The 18,143-nt window shown below is 40.6% G+C and overlaps 1 pseudogene; it reads right to left on the bottom strand.

The window, feature by feature from the left end:
• Positions 1-18,143, bottom strand: part of LOC118940074 — a 50,038-nt pseudogene that overhangs the window by 2,696 nt on the left and 29,199 nt on the right.

Raw genomic sequence — 18,143 nt, forward strand, 5'->3', positions numbered from 1 at the left:
TTGCTCATGTTTCTTGGCCCAAGCAAGTCTCTTCTTCTTATTGGTGTCCTTTAGTAGTGGTTTCCTTGCAGAAATTCGACCATGAAGGCCTGATTCACGCAGTCTCCTCTGAACCGATGATGTTGAGATGTGTCTCTTGCTTGAACTTTGTGAAGCATTTATTTGGGCTGCAATTTCTAAGTCTGGTAACTCTAATGAACTTATGCATCAGAAGTAACTATGGGTCTTCCATTATTGTGGTGGTCCTTAAAGTAATGATGGTCTGTTGCTTCTCTTTGCTTATTTGAGCTGTTCTTGACATAATATGGACTTCACCTTTTACCCAATAGGGCTATCTTCTGTATACCCCCATACCTTGTCACAACACAACTGATTGGCTCAACACATTAAAACCTGTTATGGCACATTAACTCTTGAAACTAGGGGGCACTATTTTAATTTATGGAAAAATAACGTTCCCAAAGTAAACGGGCTATTTCTCAGGACCAGGTGCTAGAATATGCATATAATTGACAGCTTAGGATAGAAAACACTATAAAGTTTCCAAAACTGTAAAAATATTGTCTGTGAATATAACAGAACTGATATTGCAGGTGAAAGCCTGAGAAAAATCCAATCAGGAAGTGACTCTCATTTTGAAACCTCTGCGTTCCTATGCATCCCTATTGACCATTGAAAGGGATATCAACCAGATTCCTTTTTCTATAGCTTCCCTAATGTGTCTACAGTCACTAGACATGGTTTTTATTTTGAAAAATGAGCGTGAACGACAACATTGCGTCAGTGGTCAGGTGGTGACTCTCAGAGTGATTTGTCCGTAATAGACAAAGGCGGCCCTTGTGCCTCTCGCTCCTAGTGAAAAGCCAATTGTCCCGGTTGATATATTATCGAATAGATATTTGAAAAACACCTAGAGGATTGATTATAAAAAAAGGTTTGCCATGTTTCTGTCGATATTATGGATCAAATTTTGAGTTTTTTTCGGCGTTGTCATGACCGCAACTTCCGGTGGATTTCTCAACAAAACTGAGGTATTTTGGCTATAATAAATCATCTTTATGGAACAAAATTAACATTTGCTGTCTAACTGGGAGTCTCGTGGGTGAAAACATCCGAAGCTCATCAAAGGTAAACGATTTAATTTGATTGCTTTTCTGATTTTCGTGACCAAGCTCCCTGCTGCTAGCTGGACATAATGCTATGCTAGGCTATCGATAAACTTACACAAATGCTTGTCTTGCTTTGGCTGTAAAGCATAATTTCAAAATCTGAGATGACAGGGTGATTAACAAAAGGCTAAGCTGTGTTTCACTATATTTCACTTGTGATTTCATGAATATGAATATTTTATATTAAGATTTTTTGTCCGTTGACACCTGTTTGGCTAGGGATTCCGCTAGCGGAACGTTGACAACATCCGGTGAAATTGCAGAGTGCAAAGTATTTTTTTATTTATTAGAAATATTTAACTTTCATGCATTCACAAGAGCAAAGCTTAACTTCTTGTTAATCTAGCCACCATGTCAGATTTCAAAAAGGCTTTACGGCAAAAGCAAACCATGCGATTATCTGAGGACAGCACCCCATCAAACAAACACACGACAATCATATTTCAACCCGCCAGGCGCGACACAAACCTCAGAAATAACAATATAATTTGTGCCTTACCTTTGAAGAGCTTCTTCTGTTGGCACTCCAATATGTCCCATAAACATCACAAATGGTCCTTTTGTTCGATTAATTCCGTCATTATATCTCCAAAATGTCCATTTATTTGGCGCGTTTGATTTAAAAAAAACACTGGTTCCAACTCGCCCAGCATGACTACAAAACATCTAATACGATACCTGTAAATGCTGTCCAAACATTTCAAACAACTTTCCTAATCCAACTTTAGGTATTTTAAAACGTAAATAATAGAGAAAATTTAAGATGGGATAAACTGTGTTCAATACCGGATAAAAACAACATGAAGCGCGTGACCTGGAGCGCGCATCAAAACATTAGAGAGCACTAGGCTGGACCCTCGTTCTGAATAACCGAACTTCTTCATTTCTCTACCGAAAAACATCAACCAATTTCTAAAGACTGTTGACAACTAGTGGAAGCAATAGGAACTGCAACCAAGTGCCACAGAAAACCATTTGAAAACAGAGTCACCTCAACAACAACAAATTCCTCCTGGATGGTTTGTCCTCGGGGTTTCACCTGCCAAATAAGTTATGTTATACGCACAGACATTATTTTAACAGTTTTAGAAACTTTAGAGTGTTTTCTATCCAAACCTACCAATTCTATGAATATCCTAGCTTCTGGGCAGGTAGCAGGTAGTTTACTTTGGGAACGCTTTTCATCCGGACGTGAAAATACTGCCCCCTATCGAAAACAGGTTATAAGGAATGAAATTCCACAACTTAAATTCTAAAAAGGCATACATGTTAATTGAAATTAATTCCCGGTGATTACCTCATGATGCTACAGTCCTCCTTTAAGACTCCATAATGTTTCATAATTAGATGCTACAGTCCTCCTTTAAGTCTCCATAATGTTTAGAATGTGTCTGGAAGCGCTACTCTATATATTATACTCTCATCCTTTCGGTTTTATTAATATTAATAATAATGTTATAATAGGTAATAACTAACTTCAATAACTAGGGTTAATACCTGCCTGGCGCACCAACAAAATCTTCATATTTACCCCCCTCTAACAATACCGCTACAGAATTAGCGTAGTAGGCCATGTAACTTAAGGTAATCAGAAATATTTAGGACTAACTTATTCCTTGCCACCCATTCTGAAACTAACTGCAGCTCTATGTTAAGTGTTGCAGTCATTTCAGTCGCTGTAGTAGCTGACGTGTACAGTGTTGAGTCATCCGCATACATAGACTCACTGGCTTTACTCAAATGTCATTGGCATGTTGTTGGTAAAGATTGAAAAAAGTAGGTGCCAAACAGCTGCCCTGGGGAATTCCTGATTCAAACTTGATTTTGTAGCTCTGGGGCGGCAGGTAGCCTAGTGGTTGGAGATTTAGGCCAGTAACCGAAAGATTGCTGGATCGAATCCCCGAGTTGACAAGGTAAAAAACTGTCGTAATTGAAAAAAATAATGGAAAAAATAATTGAAAATAATAATTTGTTCTTAACTGACTTGCCTAGTTAAATAAAGGTTACATTTTAAAAGAAAAACTCTTTATCCACAATATAGCAGGGGGTGTAAAGCCATACGTTTTTTCAGCAGCAGACTATGATCGATAATGTCAAATGCCGAACCGAAGTCAAACAAAACAGCCCCAACAATATTTTTATCATCAATTTCGCTCAGCCAAACAGTCATTTGCAAGTGCTGTGCTTGTTGAATGAACTTCCCTATAAGCTAAAAGTCTATATTTGTTTAATGTAAAACAGCATTGTATCTGGTCAAATATTTTTTTCCCAAAATTGTAAGGGTTGGTAACAGGCTGATTGGTCAGCTATTTAAGCCAGTAAAGGGAGCTTTACTATTCTTGGGTAGTGGAATGACTTTAGCTTCCCTCCAGGCCTGAGGGCACACACTTTCTAGTAGGCTTAAAATAAAGACAAGGCAAATAGGAATGGCAATATCGGCACATGTCTATAAGCCGCAGGTGCTTACCGGTACATTGAAACAAATTAACTTGGTCACTATCTTCCTCCTCCTGTGCACTGAAACCACTGAAGTCATCTCCTTCGGTGTCGGAGATGAATAGCCTCAGAATTTCTTCATCCGATGTTGGATCGTTTTCATTGTCGCTCTCGTCACTTTCATCCGGAGGCAAATACCCCGCTGAGCTCATGCTGCCCCTTCAACACGCAGCAGTCCAGCCTTTCGAAACCCGTTGATGATAGTGGATTTTTTGACAATGCTCCACGCTGTCAGGACCCACTGGCAGACTTGACCATAAGTTGCTCTTCGCATGCGGCCCATTTTAGTGAAGGATTTCTCCCCACTTGTCATCCAAGCCTCCCACTGAACAAGGAGCGCCACCTTAAATGCACGATTTACACTGATGTCGAGTGGCTGCAAATACTTTGGGCCATCTGCTTTTCTTCCCTCTGAAAGCTTTTGTTGTCTTTTTGCACTGAGTCAGTTCCTCACGCTGCTGTTTCCAACGTCTTATCATCGACTCATTAAGGCCAAGCTCCCGTGCAGCAGCTCTATTTCCTTTTCCAACAGCCAGATCGATCGCCTTCAACTTGAAAGCTGCATCATATGCATTTCTCCGTGTCTTTGCCATGATGAGGGTGACAAAAATTACTACCGTAATCAGAATGATGGGAAGTTTGAGCGCGCTCGATTTACGTCACATTATGAGACAGTGCTCAGTTTTTTGGCGGCATGAATCTTGTGAAAGCGGGAAAAATCCATAAATTAGCCGCGTCATTGTATAAACCGCGAGGTTCAAAGGTTGGGAATAAAGTAGCGGCTTATAGTCCGGAAATTACGGTACACAATATTAGTCCCAGCCTTTGGAACTGTGGTTTTCCTAGACATGGCTCCTATATTGTGATCACTACATCTGGTGGATCTGGATACTGCTTTAAAACCCATTTCTGCAGCATTAGTAAAGATATGATCAAACCATGTTGATGATTTCATTCCTCTACTGTTTGTCACTACCCTGGTAGGTTGATTGATAACCTGAACAAGGTTGCCGGCACTGGTTACAGTTTGAAGCTTTCGTTTGAGTGGGCAGCCTGATCACAGCTTTCCTCCAGTATTAGTTAATTAATTAACAGTGTCTTGAGTTTAGTTTGCCTGTTCTACAGTCTTTTAAAGATAGGGGCGTTGACTGCGACAGGCAATGTAACATCCATAATGTTTTGAGAAAAAGTTTTTGTAAAACAAGCACCTTACAATGGATCATCTTGAAACTTTCTCTCCAAAGCTACCTTTCATCAAGGTTTTATATGGTCTATTGGTTTCTCTCTTTTCATTGGCAGAATCCTTTTTCAGTGTTATGATATTCATAACATCCATATACACCAGTCTATCTTCCTGTCAACTAACAGAACTCTGCTGGTTATCCTGGTAACAGATACCAGTGGGCAGATCTATTGTATTTGTTCAAACTAAACTACAGCACTTACTTTGATGAGTCAAATCTGATCCTTTCTTCTCTTCTCCTCCTCTCACAGTTCCACTCAGCCCCATTTTTTTCCTGCAGTCCACCAGCAGCACAGACAACCTCTTCATACCCAGCAGTAAGGTGCTACCGGGAGAGGCACGACGCGGGGACTCCGGGAGGGAGGAAGGGCTAGCGTTGTCCTAGTAACCATAAAGAGGGGACACAGACACATGTCATTATGTGCTTTACAGAAACCCAGCCCAGACCCAGATAGAGCAAGCTGTATGCTAGACCAGACCAAGCTGTATGCTAGACCAGACCAAGCTGTACCATCTGGTGTTCTGATCTGGAGAGACTCTTCTCTGCCTCGTCAGCATCAGGATGTTGTTGAGGCTCCCCAGAGGATCCACCATAGTCATGTCTCTCTCCTGTGTGAACGAGAACATCAAAATGAGTAGTAAACTCCCTTTGATATTTTAAGTAGAACATATGCTTCAATATTGAATTTTAAAAGCCTGTTATACTAGATGAGAGGAACTTTAATATAGACAACATGGAGAATGCAATACATCTAATTGAAAAGTCCCTAAAATATATGAACCAATGGCAGATTGACCCTTTAACAATTGATATAGTACTGAACAACATATTCAAGTGTAGAACTTCAGTAGAATGCCCCTTAAAAACCACACATTAGTTCAACAACTGCATAGTTTGTGCTCCTGTTTTTAAGACAGTACTCACTGATGGTAATCGGATATTCTGTCTCCTCCTCTTTCACTCCCAAAACGTCTTCCTCCTTCACCGTTATTGAGACAGCATCCTCTTCCTCTCTAAAAGGTTCATTCTCTTCTATCACTATAACAGCCTCCTCTTCCTCCTTTTTCATTCTGAAATGTTCTTTCACTATAACAGCATCTTCTTCCTTCACTATAACAGTCTCCTCTTCCTCCTTTTTCATTCTAAAAGGTTATTTCACTATAACAGCATCTTCTTCTTTCACTATAACAGTCTCCTCTTCCTCCTTTTTCATTCGGAAATGTTTTTCCACTATAACAGCATCCTCTTCCTTCACTATAACAGTCTCCTCTTCCTCCTTTTTCATTCTAAAAGGTTCTTTCTCTTCTTTCACTGTAACCTCTTCTTCAATGTTCATTGCCAGAGCTTCTTTCTGCAAACAGCAGACCTCCTCTTCTATAGCAGGGGATGAGTACTTTAATGAGCTCATGGTCAGGGATGTTCGCTAGCTCGTTAGCATTAGCGAATAGCCTAGTGCTAGGCTCAGCATCAATCTTTAACAAGTTTGCAAATTAGGTTACAGTTAACCAGTTAATACGTCAACAGAACTGTGTTTAAAACACTGAGATTAGATAATGTACATTAAGATGGTCTAAATCGTCAATCTTTCACTTTTATGTTGGCTAGCAAGCTACCGAGGTGGTTGAAAGAGTAGCCGCGTTGTTGTTCCTGAAGAAGCGTCCGTCCAGTCCATTATACGTCACGGAAGAATCATCACCTGAAAGACGCTCATCGCCGTCTGCTGTCTGGAGTGGGTAACGCAGTTTGGAAACAATACACTACACTACACTTTTGTATTGGAAAGATATCTAAAAAGGATTAAACTTTTTTACATGTTTTATCATTTTTATTTTTATGAAAATCACTGAGGAGGGTCCTCCCCTTCCTCCTCTCAGGAGCCTCCACTTCCTCCTCTGAGGAGCCTCCCCTTTCTCCTCTGAGGAAGCTCCCCTTCCTCCTCTCAGGAGCGTCCCCTTCCTCCTCTGAGGAGCCTCCCCTGCACCCAAAGGACATCCAGCCAACTTGTGTGGGAAGCATTGGAGTCAACATGGGCCAGCATCCCTGTGGAAAGCTTTCGACACCTTGTAGAGTCCATGCCCCGACGAATTGAGGCTTATCTGAGGGAGAAAGAGGAGGGTCCAACTTCATATTAGGAAGGTGTTCGAAATGTTTGGTATAATCAGTGGATATATCTGCCATTTAGCAGACACTTTTATCCAAAGCGATTTGCAGTCATGTGTGCAAACACTTAACATATGGATGGTCCCAGGAATCAAACCCACTACCCTGGTTTAACAAGCACTATACTCCACCAACTGAGCTACAGGACCACAAGGAATGATCAAGGAATGACGCAGATAAACACACACAGCCTGAGTTTCAGAAATATAATTAAATCATTAGACCGTAACATTGAAACTGACATACTTCATATTAGACGTAGACCGATTAATTAGGGCCGATTTCAAGTTTGTATAAAAAATGTATACAAAATGTAATTTTTTTTACACCTTTATTTAATCTTTATTTAACTAGGCAAGTCAGTTAAGAACACATTCTTATTTTCAATGACGGCCTAGGAACGGTGGGTTAACTGCCGTGTCCAGGGGTAGAACGCTAGAATTTCACCTTGTCAGCTCGGGGGATCCAAACTTGCCACCTTACAGTTAACTCGTCCAGCGCTCTAACCACCTGCCTCATTACACTCCACGAGGATCCTGCCTGTTACACGAATGTAGTAGAAGTTGCTAGCTAGCATTAAACTTCTTATAAAAACAATCAATCAATCATAATCACTAGTTATAACTACACATGGGTGATGATATTACTAGTTTATCTAGCATGTCCTGTCGATGCGGTGCGTATCGTTGCTCCAATGTGTACCTAACCATAAACACCAATGCCTTTCTTAAAATCAATACACAGAAGTATATATTTTTAAACCTGCATATTTAGCTAGAAGCAATCCAGGTTAGCAGGCAATATTAACCAGGTGAAATTGTGTCACTTCTCTTGCGTTCATTGCACGCAGAGTCAGGGTAGATGCAACAGTTTGGGCCGCCTGGCTCATTGCGAACTAATTTGCCAGGACTTTACGTAATTATGACATAACATTGAAGGTTGTGCAATGTAACAAGTATATTTAGACTTAGGGTTGCCACCCTTTAGATAAAATACCGAACGGTTCCGTATTTCACAGAAATAATAAACATTTTGTTTTCAAAATGATAGTTTCCGTATTCGACCATATTAATGACCAAAGGCTAGCTAGTTAGCGGGCGCATGCTAATAGTGTTTCAAACTTCACTCTCTCTGAGACTTGGAGTAGTTATTCCCCTTGCTCTGCAAGGGCCTGCGGCTTTTGTGGAGTAATGGGTAACGCTGCTTCGAGTGTGGCTGTTTTGTCGATGTGTTCCTGGTTCGAGCCCAGGTAGGGGCGAGGAGAGGGACGGAAGCTATACTGTTACACAGGCAATACTAGAGTGCCTATAAGAACATCCAATAGTCAAAGGTATATGAAATACAAATGGTATAGAGAGAAATAGTTCTATAAATACTATATTAACTCCAACCGAAAACCTCTTAACCTGGGAATATTGAAGTCTCATGTTAAAAGGAACCACCAGCTTTCATATGTTCTCATGTTCTGAGCAAGGAACTCAAACGTTAGCTTTCTTACATGGCACATATTGCCATTTATTTACTTCTCCGACACTTTGTTTTTGCATTATTTAAACCAAATTGAACATGTTTCATAATTTATTTGAGGCTAAATTGATTTTTATTGATGTATTATATTAAGTTAAATAAGTGTTCATTCAGTATTGTTGTAATTGTCATTATTAGAAAAACAAACAAAAAAATAGTCCAATTAATCGCTCTAATAATCGGTATCAGCGTTGAAAAATCATAATCGGTCGAACTCTACTCTCTCTCTCTACTCTACTATTTAAACCAGTACAGAGTTAATGTGGAGGCTATATACAGGGGGTACCAGTACAGAGTCAATGTGGAGGCTATATACAGGGGGTACCAGTACAGAGTCAATGTGGAGGCTATATACAGGAGATACCAGTACAGAGTCAATGTGGAGGTTATATACAGGAGGTACCAGTACAGAGTCAATGTGGAGGCTATATACAGGAGGTACCAGTACAGAGTCAATGTGGAGGCTATATACAGGATGTACCAGTACAGTGTCAATGTGGAGGTTATATACAGGAGGTACCAGTACAGAGTCAATGTGGAGGCTGTATACAGGGGTACCAGTACAGAGTCTATGTGGAGGCAATATACAGGGGGTACCAGTACAGAGTCAATGTGGAGACTATATACAGGAGGTACCAGTACAGAGTCAATGTGGAGGCTATATACAGGGGGTACCAGTACAGTGTCAATGTGGAGGCTATATACAGGAGGTACCAGTACAGAGTTAATGTGGAGGCTATATACAGGGGGTACCAGTACAGAGTCAATGTGGAGACTATATACAGGAGGTACCAGTACAGAGTCAATGTGGAGGCTATATACAGGGGGTACCAGTACAGTGTCAATGTGGAGGCTATATACAGGAGGTACCAGTACAGAGTCAATGTGGAGGCTATATACAGGGGGTACCAGTACAGTGTCAATGTGAAGGCTATATACAGGAGGTACCAGTACAGAGTCAATGTGGAGGCTATATACAGGGGGTACCAGTACAGAGTTAATGTGGAGACTATATACAGGGGGTACCAGTACATAGTCAATGTGGAGGCTATATACAGGGGGTACCAGTACAGAGTCAATGTGGAGGCTATATACAGGGGGTACCAGTACAGAGTCAATGTGGAGGCTATATACAGGAGATACCAGTAGAGTCAATGTGGAGGCTATATATAGGAGATACCAGTAGAGTCAATGTGGAGGCTATATATAGGAGGTACCAGTAGAGTCAATGTGGAGGCTATATACAGGAGATACCAGTAGAGTCAATGTGGAGGCTATATACAGGAGATACCAGTAGAGTCAATGTGGAGGCTATATATAGGAGATACCAGTAGAGTCAATGTGGAGGCTATATATAGGAGATACCAGTAGAGTCAATGTGGAGGCTATATACAGGGGGTACCAGTACAGAGTCAATGTGAAGGCTATATACAGGAGATACCAGTAGAGTCAATGTGGAGGCTATATATAGGAGATACCAGTAGAGTCAATGTGGAGGCTATATATAGGAGGTACCAGTACAGGGTCAATGTGAAGGCTATATATAGGAGATACCAGTAGAGAGTCAATGTGGAGGCTATATACAGGGGGTACCAGTACAGGGTCAATGTGAAGGCTATATATAGGAGACACCAGTACAGTGTCAATGTGGAGGCTATGCTTTGTTGTTGTCAGTGATCAGGCCTGATGACACTGTTGTGTCATCAGCGAACTTAATGATGGTGTGGGAGTCGTGTCTGGCCATGCAGTCATGAGTGAACAGGGAGTACAGGAGGGGGCTGAGCATGCACCCCTGAGGGGCCCCCTGTGATTAGGATCAGCGTGGCAGATGTGTTGTTACTTACTCCTACCACCTGGGGGTGGCCCGTCAGGAAGTCCAGGATCCAGTTACCAGGTTCCTAAGCGTAGAGATGTGCTTTGAGGGCACTATGGTGTTGAAAGCGGAGCTGTAGTCAATGAATAGCATTCTCACCTTTGTTATTTTTTTTATCTAGGTAAGTCAGAACAAATTCTTATTTACAATGACAGCCTATGAAAGTGGGTTAACTTGTCACGAATCCAACACCTGCTGCTTATTCAAACCAGCCCACTGGGCTCAGACGTCAGTTCAACATCTAGTTTCTATTTACATTTCTATGATTCGTCAACTAATGTGAATTTAACATGAAATCAACACAAAATGTCACCAGTCATTGGATATTGGTTGCAAGTTGGGTGAAACACAAAATGTTACCTGTCATTGGATTTAGGTCGCAAGTTGGGTGAAACACAAAATGATACCAGTCATTGGATTTAGGTTGCAAGTTGGGTGAAACACAAAATGTTACCTGTGGAAACAATGTTTATTCAATCAGTGGGAGGCTTGTAAATTCCCCCAGGAAAGTGGAACAAGGAACTCTTCTTTGAGACAATGATGAACAGCAATCTGTGGGAGAGTTGTGGTGGATATTATAAAATAAGGATCTGCTGGAGTCCAAGTCAAACCAAGATTCTTTATTTCTGAGCTCAGAGAGAATAACAGAGTTACACAGCACAGTGTAGACAGTCTGAATTCCTGAAGCATTGGGTGATGAGCACATATCTTTATAGTTTCCTGTTCCTGGGAGGGACTTTATTCATACAAGGACACAGGTGCAAATTGGTTTGCAACACAGAATGATACTCCCAAGAACAGGAGCTTATAATAGGACAGTTTCACAAGGTTAGTCACATACTCAGTTATGTGGACACACAAACAATTAACATTTTCCATTACAGAGTCTGAACATTTTCATTTCATTAAATCATCAGTGGGCTACAATGCAAATGTCAACAATGGAACTAATGCATCACATCCAAATATCACTTGATTATCTGTAGTGCTGGAGGAATGACACACCCAGATAAACACAAAGAGTTTAAAAAAAGGACAGTTTAAAAGAAGGAACCTGATCTTCTTTATATTCAAACTGACAGCCTCCATATTCACTTCATGTCTTCTAATAGAAACAAACAAATATATGTTTGAGTATACCCTGTACCATTTAATTTCATATGGCAAAGACAGGTAAACATATTGTCAGTCAACAATATAAGACAACGGGAGCACTGTGTATGTTCTCTGATGAATTTGAAGTCAATGTGATGTGAAATATCAATATACACGCTAAGAGAAGTAATTTCTCTATTCTCTAATGACGTTTAAGTGACTTATGAGTAATATGTTTTCCCACAGTCTGAGCTTTTCTAAGCCTTCTCCGCTGTGTGCAGTCTAATGTGTTCTTTCAGGCTTCCTAAATGGGCAAAAGCTTTGCAACCTGGGCGGAGTGGTAAGGCTTCTGCCCTGTGTGTATTCTCATGCTTTTTCAGGTTTCCTCTCTGGTTGAAACACTTTCCACAGTGGGAGCAGTGGTAAGGCTTCTCTCCTGTGTGTATTCTCTCATGTCGTTTCAGATCCCCTGAATGGATGAAACACTTTCCACATTGGGAGCAGTGGTAAGGCTTCTCTCCTGTGTGTATTCTCTCATGTTGTTTCAGCTCCCCCGACCGGTTGAAACACTTTCCACATTGGGAGCAGTGGTAAGGCTTCTCTCCTGTGTGTATTCTCTCGTGTTGTTTCAGCTCCCCCGACTGGTTGAAACACTTTCCACACTGGGAGCAGTGGTAAGGCTTCTCTTCTGTGTGTATTCTCTCATGAGCTGTGTGTACACTGGGACACGAGGGAGCTCACACTTACACTGGGATCAGTGGTAAGGCTTCTCTCCTGTGTGTATTCTCTCATGAGCTTCCAGGTTTACTCTCTGGTTGAAACACTTTCCACATTGGGAGCAGTGGTAAGGCTTCTCTCCTGTGTGTATTCTCTCATGTTGTTTCAGCTCCCTCGACTGGTTGAAAAACTTTCCACATTGGGAGCAGTGGTAAGGCTTCTCTCCTGTGTGTATTCTCTCGTGTTGTTTCAGCGCCCATGACTGGTTGAAACACCTTCCACATTGGGAGCAGTGGTAAGGCTTCTCTCCTGTGTGTATTCTCTCATGAGCTTTCAGGTTTGCTTTCTGGTTGAAACTCATTCCACATTGGGAGCAGTGGTAAGGCTTCTCTCCTGTGTGTATTCTCTCATGAGCTTTCAGGTTTGCTTTCTGGTTGAAATTCTTTCCACATTGGGAGCAGTGGTAAGGCTTCTCTCCTGTGTGCATTCTCTCATGTTGTTTCAGCTCCCCCGAACAGACAAAACACCTTCCACGTTGGGAGCAGTGGTAAGGCTTCTCTCCTGTGTGTATTCTCTCATGAGCTTTCAGGTTTGCTTTCTGGTTGAAACTCTTTCCACATTGGGAGCAGTGGTAAGGCTTCTCTCCTGTGTGCATTCTCTCATGTTGTTTCAGCTCCCCCAAACAGACAAAACACTTTCCACATTGGGAACAGTGGTAAGGCTTCTCCCCTGTGTGCATTTTCTCATGTTGTTTCAGGTCCCATAACCGGTTACAATTTTTTCCACAGTGGGAGCAGTTGTGTCGTCTTGCTAGTTTGGACGTCCCTGGCTCTGGTTCCTCTGAGTCTGGTCTTTCTCCTGCCAAAGACAGTGTTATTTTTAAATAGAGACCCGAATGAAACCACATGATAAAACAACCTTGCTACGAGGGTAAATCCTAAATCAGATCTCTCAATAACCCGAGGCCAGTTTTAACAATCTTAGTGTGATTTTAAAACAAATGTAGCGCTTCCTGGTAATTACTGCTATGTTTACATTACTTATTTTATTCATCCTGTTTTACAAGTCAGAACACAAAAACCTGGACAGTTCTAGGACACTGAAGACACAGACGTCGCTGGATTCCAATTGAACAGGTGGTTCTAAAATATATAACTTTCATAGCTATATGATACAGAATGTGACCTACACACTTCCTTAAACATAAAATAACTAAAGAAGTAATTTTGTGTGGAAGTCCAAAACTTGTTTTTACGTCGCAGATACAAAGCACATCAGTAACATCTCCCCGTTGTTGAAAGGGTTCGACACATGCTGTTTAAATGGACCAATTTCTTATTTAGACATTCACAGATTTTCAACATTTTGATTATCGCTGATGTCATATTTTGGGTAAATGTTCCTAAAACTGATAGTAACAACAAAAAACAAAAATATAAACGCAACATGTAAAGTGTTGGATGTTTCATGAGCATCACTGTTAGTCAACATTTATTCTTTGCCAAGATAATCCATCCACCTGACAGGTGTGGCATATCAAGAAGCTGATTGAACAGCTTGCTTATTACACAGGTGCACCTTGTGCTGGGGATAATAAAAGGCTACTCGAAAATGTGCAGTTTGTTCACACAACAATGCCACAGGTCTCTGAGGGAGCGGGCAATTGGCATGCTGATTGCAGGAATGTCCACTGGAGCTGTTAGGAAATGTAATGTACAGTACCAGTCGAAGGTTGGACTTACCTACTCATTCAAGGGTTTTTCTTTATTTTTACTATTTTCTACATTGTAGAATAATAAAGACATCAAAATGATTAAAAAACACATGGAATCATGTAGTAACCACAAGTGTTAAATCAAAATATATATTTTATTCTTCAAAAGTTGCCACCCTTGCTTTCTCTCAACCAGCTTCACCTGGAATCCTTTTCCAACAGTCTTGTAGGCATTCCCACATATGTTGAGAACTTGTAGGCCGCTTTCCCTTCACCTCTGCGATCCAACTCATCCCAAACCATCTTGATTTGGTTGAGGTCGGGGGATTGTGTAGGCCAGGTCATCTGATGCAGCACTCCATCACTCTCCTACTTAATCAAATAGCTCTTACACAACCTGGAGGTGTGTTGGGTCATTGTCCTGTTGAAAAACAAATGACAGTGGGACTAATCCCAAACCAGATGGGATGGCATATCGCTGCAGAATGCTGTGGTAGTCATGCTGGTTAAGTGTGACTTGAATAAATAAATCACTGACATTGTCAATAGCAAAGCACCCGCACACCATCACATCTCCTCCTCCATGCTTCATGGTGGGAACCACACATGCGGAGATAATCTGTTCATCTACTCCTCGTCTCACAAAGACATGACGCTCGGAACCAAAAATCTCACATTAAGATTTATCAGACCCAAGGACAGATATCCACCGGTCTAATGTCCATTGCTCATGTTTCTTGGCCCAAGCAAGTCTCTTCTTCTTATTGGTGTCCTTTAGTAGAGGTTTCCTTGCAGCAATTCGACCATGAAGGCCTGATTCACGCAGTCTCCTCTGAACCGATGATGTTGAGATGTGTCTGTTACTTGAACTTTGTGAAGCATTTATTTGGGCTGCAATTTCTAAGGCTGGTATCTCTAATGAACTTATGCATCAGAAGTAACTCTGGATCTTCCATTCTTGTGGTGGTCCTTAAAGTAATGATGGACTGTTGTTTCTCTTTGCTTATTTGAGCTGTTCTTGACATAATATGGACTTCGTCTTTTACCCAATAGGGCTATCTTCTGTATACCACCCCTACCTTGTCACAACACAACTGATTGGCTCAAACACATTAAAACCTGTTATGGCTAGGGATTCCACTAGCGGAACATTTCGACAACATCCGGTGAAATTGCAGAGTGCAAAATATATTTATTTTTATTAGAAATATTTAACTTTCATGCATTCACAAGTGCAATACCACAAATTAAAGCTTAAGACTCCATAATGTTTCATCATTAGATGCTACAAGGCTCCTTTAAGACTCCATAATGTTTCATCATTAGATGCTACAGTCCTCCTTTAAGACTCCATAATGTTTCATCATTAGATGCTACAGTCCTCCTTTAAGACTCCATAATGTTTCATCATTAGATGCTACAGTCCTCCTTTAAGACTCCATAATGTTTCATCATTAGATGCTACAGTCCTCCTTTAAGACTCCATAATGTTTCATCATTAGATGCTACAGGCCTCCTTTAAGACTCCATAATGTTTCATCATTAGATGCTACAGGCCTCCTTTAAGACTCCATAATGTTTCATCATTAGATGGTACAGTCCTCCTTTAAGACTCCATAATGTTTCATCATTAGATGCTACAGGCCTCCTTTAAGACTCCATAATGTTTCATCATTAGATGCTACAGTCCTCCTTTAAGACTCCATAATGTTTCATAATTAGATGCTACAGTCCTCCTTTAAGTCTCCATCATGTTTAGAATGTGTCTGGAAGCGCTACTCTATCTATTCTACTCTCATCCTTTCAGTTTTAATAATATTTTAAAAATAATAATGTTATAATAGGTAATAACTAACTTTAATAACTAGGGTTAATACCTGCCTGGCGCACCAACAAAATATTTCTTTAGCCCCCTCTAACAATACCGCTAAAGAATTAGCATAGTAGGCCATGTAACTTAACCTGTAGTGACACCCAGCCCGTGAACGGGACAGTTATCATCATCTGACACTAATTAGCATAACGCAACGGACATAAATCTTCCTAGAAAATCTTCCTATTCATGAAAATCAAAAGTGAAATATATTGGAACACAGCTTAGCCTTTTGTTAATCACCCTGTCATCTCAGATTTTCAAAATATGCTTTACAGCCAACGCTAGACAAGCATCTGTGTAAGTTTATCATAGCCGGAAATCAGAAAATCAATCAAATTAAATCGTTTACCTTTGATGAACTTCAAATGTTTTCACTCACGAGACTCCCAGGTAGACAGCCAAAGTTCATTTTTTCATTCATTTTTTCCATTTTTTCCCAAAATATTATTTTTGTAGGCGAAATAGCTCTGTTTGTTCTTCACGTTTGGCTGAGAAATCCGAAATCCGAAAAAATCCGAAAAAATATTCAAAATTAGCTCCATAATATTGACAAAAACATGGCAAACGTTGTTTAGAATTAATCCTCAAGGTGTTTTTCTATCTATTTGATAATATGTCCGTCGGGACAATTCCTTTTTCTCTAGGACCGATTGGAGTAATGGCTACCTCTGCACTTTACGTGAGAATCTCTCTCGGAGCCACCATGTGACCACTTACGCAATGTGCCCCCATATGGCTATTCTTCAACAGAAATGCTTAAAACTACGTCACAATGCTGTAGACACCTTGGGGAATACGTAGAAAGCGTAAGCTCGTTGATGGTACATTCAAAGCCATATAGGGAGTCATTGGAACGCAGCGCTTTCAAAACCTGGGGCACTTCCGGATTGGATTTTCTCAGGCTTTCGCCTGCAACATCAGTTCTGTTATACTCACAGACAATACCTTTACAGTTTTGGAAACGTTAGAGTGTTTTCTATCCAAAGATGTCAATTATATGCATATTCTAGCATCTTCTCCTGACAAAATATCCCGTTTAAAACGGGGACGTTTTTTTCCCAAAAATGAAAATACTGCCCCCTAACACCAAGAGGTTTTAAGGTAATCAGAAATATTTAGAACTAACTTATTCCTTGACACCCATTCTGAAACTAACTGCAGCTCTATGTTAAGGGTTGCAGTCATTTCAGTCGCTGTAGTAGCTGACGTGTACAGTGTTGAGTCATCCGCATACATAGACTCACTGGCTTTACTTAAATGTCATTGGAATGTTGTTGGTAAAGATTGAAAAGAGTAGGTGCCAAACAGCTGCCCTGGGGAATTCCTGATTCTGCCTTGATTTTGTTGTACAGGCTTCCATTAAAGAACACTGTGTTCTGTCAGACAGGTAGCTCTGGGGCGGCAGGTAGCCTAGTGGTTAGAGCGGTAGGCTAGTAACCGAGAGATTGCTGGATCGAATCCCTGAGTTGACAAGGTAAAACTCTGTCGTTCTGCCCCTGAACAAGGCAGTCCTAGGCCGTCATTGAAAAAAATAATTTGTTCTTAACTGACTTGCCTAGTTAAATACATTTTACATTTAAAAGAAAAACTCTTTATCCACAATATAGCAGGGGGTGTAAAGCCATACGTTTTTTCAGCACCAGACTTTGATCGATAATGTCAAATGCCGAACCGAAGTCTAACAAAACAGCCCCAACAATATTTTTATCATCAATTTCTCTCAGCCAAACAGTCATTTGCAAGTGCTGTGCTTGTTGAATGAACTTCCCTATAAGCTAAAAGTCTATATTTGTTTAATGTAAAACAGCATTGTATCTGGTCAAATATTTTTTTCCAAAAATTGTAAGGGTTGGTAACAGGCTGATTGGTCAGCTATTTAAGCCAGCAAAGGGAGCTTTACTATTCTTGGGTAGTGGAATGACTTTAGCTTCCCTCCAGGCCTGAGGGCACACACTTTCTAGTAGACTTAAAATAAAGACAAGGCAAATAGGAATGGCAATATCGGCCGCTATTATCCTCAATTTTCCATCCACGTTGTCAGACACCAGTGACTTGTCATTGTAGATTTTATTTGCGCAAAATTTCATTGAAGATGCTCCAAAGATTTTTACAACCATTTTACTTTTTACTATCATTCTTCATGTCATTTATCTTTGTTTCATTGTGTACTTTCTTCTTTTTATTCAGTTTAGTCAAATGATGTCTCAATTTGCAATAGGTTTTCCAATCAGTTATACAGCCAGACCTATATGCCATCTCTTGGTTGAGGTCG

This window comes from Oncorhynchus mykiss, chromosome 17, assembly GCF_013265735.2.
Source record: "Oncorhynchus mykiss isolate Arlee chromosome 17, USDA_OmykA_1.1, whole genome shotgun sequence".
Taxonomy (NCBI): Eukaryota; Metazoa; Chordata; class Actinopteri; order Salmoniformes; family Salmonidae; genus Oncorhynchus; species Oncorhynchus mykiss.